This window comes from Mesoplodon mirus, assembly GCF_964341445.2.
Source record: "Mesoplodon mirus genome assembly, chromosome: 5".
Classification (NCBI taxonomy): domain Eukaryota; kingdom Metazoa; phylum Chordata; class Mammalia; order Artiodactyla; family Ziphiidae; genus Mesoplodon; species Mesoplodon mirus.
Window position 1 is genome coordinate 65,489,508 of NC_138980.1, and position 4,116 is coordinate 65,493,623.

The following is a 4,116-nucleotide window of genomic DNA, read 5'->3' on the forward strand; positions in this document are numbered from 1 at the left end:
AACGTGGTGGGGAGGGATAAATTAGGAGCTTGGGATTAACATACACACACTACTATATATAAAACAGATAACCAACAAGGACCTACTGTATAGCACAGGGAACTCTACTCAATATTCTGTAATAACCTATATGGGGAAGGAATCTGAAAAAGAATGAACATATGTGTATGTATAACTGAATCACTTTGCTGTACACCTGAAACTAACACAACATTGTAAATCAACTATACTCCAATAAAAATTTTTCTTTTATTAAAAAAAAAAAAGAGCAGACAGGGCCCCCTGGCTGCCTGGGAGGGGTGGGGCTGTCTCTTGGTCCCAGCATAGGGGTCCTGAGCCCCTCTGGCATTGGGGAAGGGCCAGAAGAACCTGGATTTCAGGTGGCAGGGACGTGGCTTTGCCCAGCTGGGGATGTTGAGGGTCCAATCTAGGCTTATGAAGGGACACCCAGGGAGGCTCAGCCTAGGCAGAGGGTGGGCAGCCTCCCCCACCTGCTCACAGGGCCAGATCCAGACAAGGGAGACCCATCATCTCAGTAGAAGTTGCTGAAAAGAGGGGGAAGCAGGAAGACAGATGAAAGAAGAGAGAAGTGGGGAGAGAGAGTTAATCCCAGAGGACCTTGGTCTGAGCACCTCCCTGAGGCCAGGGAGGAAGGAGTGGGCTCCAGAGAGTCCACCTGAGACCCAGGGAAGGTGCAGACAAGGGAGCCCAGGCCTGGGGGAGATGGATGGACAGATGTCTCCACTATGGCCACTCTGAGCTCCTGTGACTGTGTAGAAGGACCCAATGCCATGGCACAGATCTGTAGACCATGTGAGGTGGGTACAGGGACATCAGCCTCTAGCGCCTTGGCTCTGACTTTAAGACTTTCAAGTTCTACCATGTGCCCCTGGGATGCAGTCATAAGGGAGACCCTGGCCAGCCCTCATGGAGCTGCAGGCTACTGGGAAAGGCAGGGGAGGAACCAGCGAGGGGATGGGGGAAGCTCAGGGCTGTAGCGGCCCAGACAAGGCACATGACCCAGCCTAGGGATCAGGGAACATTTTTGGAGGAGGTGACATCTCAGCCCAGGGCCTGAATATAATAACAACACAGATTATCATCTGTAAAAACAGTGACAAACAATAGTAATACTGAGCAACCTACTGCATGCTAGATATTTTATCTTGTTTAAGCTTTATAACTGCCCTGTGAACTAGATACTAGAATCCCCACTTTACAGATGAGGAAGTTGAGGCTCAGAAAGGTGAAGTACTTTGTCCAAGAACAGAATAGCTAATAAGTGACAGAGCCAAGACTTCAAGTCCAGCAAAATCTGCACATTTACCCCAGTGGGACAGAGCCTCCTGTGGCCCTAAGTCACCGTTCCTAATTTCATCAGCAGCCCCGTGGGCCTCTGAGCACCCCCTCTGACCCTCAGAGGTTAGCCTGGCAGCATGGACCAGGCCCATGTGGGCAAGATGCAGGAGAAATTGGGAAGGGCAGCTGTAGTCCACATGCCGGTGTTTGCAGAGACTGACATCTACCTGGCCTTGTTTTCATTTGCTTTTTGGTTGAGAAAGGAAAAGGCCCACATTTTTATGACACCAGCTTGTGATTCTATTTTCTGTTTAAATTCTGGGTGAGGGAAAAATAAGAGACATCAGAGAAACCTTCAGAATCTCATTTCGAGAGTCTGAGCTGCAGATAAATGAGCCTCCTACAGAAACGCTACATCAAAGCGAATTTTCTCAGCTGTATTTTCTTTGTTTTAATAGGGCCATTTACTACATTAATATTCCAGGAAGTCATTTTAATTTCATGTTTATCATCCATTGGGAAAGTTAAACAGGATCAATATGGAACCAGTGGCAAATTTGGGGATCTTGGGGGAGGAGGGGAGTGTTTGGAGGCTATGGTGATTCCACAACTGGGAGTCCTTAGGAGGGGGAGGAGGCTGGGGAAGGGAGGAAGGGATGGGAGGGGTGGGGTAGGGGAGGCTGGGGGAGTTGTCAGGTGGTAATTGTCTGAACCCGCAGAGGAGGAACAATTACTGAGCAGCTACTAGTGCGAGGCACTGTGCACACCTTATGTTTTTCAATCCTCACAACAACTCAGGAAGTAGGTACTCATTCCCATTCCTCACATATGGAGAAACTGAGGCTCAGAAGATTTGTCACATGTCCAAGGTCTTATAGGAGAACTCTGATTCATAGACTGATTCATTCTTTCAAAAAATATGTGTCATGCACCTGCTATGTGCCAGGCATTTACCTAGCAGCTGGAGGCTTTAGGTCAATCAAAGTTAATTTACCAGAAGTCTAAGCCTCCATGTCGAGTCCACGGAACATGTCTTTTGGCGAATTGCCTGCTTCCGAGGAAACAGGTGGATCCCTGCCTTTGTGGAGGTTACGGTTAGGCAGGAAGACAGTTATTCATAAAACAATTACACAAGTCAAGATGAACTTGCCCCTATGGTAAAGGCTTAGGGCTGGAATGGGGGCTTCAGCTAGACTGGCAGGTCAGAGAAGGCTTCCTGGGGGTGGTGATGCTCCAACTGAGATCTGAGGGAAGCAAGGGAGGCAGCTGGGTGAGAGGGAAGAACAGAGTGGTGTGGCAGGGAGCAGGCCCAGTTCCAGGGAGCAAGAGAAGGGAGCATCCAAACTGGGAGGAGCCAGGGACCTGGCGGGACCGCAGACGTGATGGGAACTCCTGAGCCAGGTAAGGACTGAAGGAGCCCAGAAGGCCATGAGGCGGATGTACAGTCTGGGTCAGACTGTGTGCACTGGGGTCCTCTGAGCTCTGTAAAGCAAAGCTGGGCAGCGGAGGAAGGAGCAGGGTAGGAAGCAGTGGATCTTGAATAAAAGCCTGTGAGCTGAGGTGTCTCAGGGACATGGGGGAGGACAAGGAGGGTGGAGCTGGATCTTAAAAGCAGGGGATCGCTCTTCAGGGAACTGACAGATGAAGAAGGCAAAGCCTTGGAATCATCCGTGATCCTCTTTCTCTCACACTCCCCACATCTTATCCTTGAGCTCATCCTGTTGGCTTTACCTGCGCAATAGACCCAGAACCCGACCTCTTATCACCACCTCCGCTGCTCCCTCGATGAACTCAGCCACCATGTACTCTCACCCGGATTATTGCAACAGCCTCCTAACTCTTCTCTCTAATCCTGCTCTTGACCCCAACAGTCTGTTTTCAGCACCACAGTCAGAGTGATGCCTTTAAAACACAAATGAGATCATGCCTAAAACCCTCTGGTGGATTCTTGTCTCATTCGTCTCGTCTCATTCAGATAAAAGCTAGTCCTTACAAAGGTCAACAAGGCCCACACAATCTGCACTTTCCCCATCACTGCCTTTGCTAAGGTAGCTCCTCTGGCCCGCTTGCCATTCCTAGAATATGCCAGGTATGGCCCCACCTCAGAGACTTTGTAGTTTGCAGTTGCTCTTCCCTCTCCCTGGAATGCTTTTCCCCCTTGGGTGCTTGCTCACTCCTGCACTTCCTTTGAGTCTTTGCTCCAGGTCACTTTGGCTGCGGTGGCTGGCATGGTGGCGGTAGGGAGACATCCTCTGACCCCCTATTTCAACTGCAGTCCCCCCCATCAGCACACCCTCCCTTCCTCTTACCGCTTGGTTTTTTTCTATCCCATTTCTTGCTTCTAACAGGTGTTATAATTTACTTACTTATCGTGTCTGTGGTCTGCCTGCCCTGACTAAATGTACGCTCCACAAGGGCAGGGATTTTTGTCCCTTTTGTTCACTGTTACATCCCCTGTGCCTAGAACAGTGCCTCTTCGTCACAGGTGCTCAGCCAGCCAGATAAGAAGGGGCACCTCCCCGCTTTGGGAGACAGAGAGCAAAGGTCCAAAGAGAATACTATTTCCGTGCTGAGGTGTTTTAATTTAATTTTTTATTTCATTGACTCCTAACAACAGCCCTTTGTGGTGCCAACTATGATTGGCCTCATGTCACAGATGGCAAAGCTGAAGCTCAGAGTGGTGGTGAAGGAGTGGTAGAGCTGGGCGTCCTTCAGATCTCAAAGGACAGGCATTGGTGCCAGATGACCTGGGCTGGTGCCAGGTGCCTCCATGCACCATCTACAAGACCTTGGACAAGCTTCTGTCCTCTCTGTGCC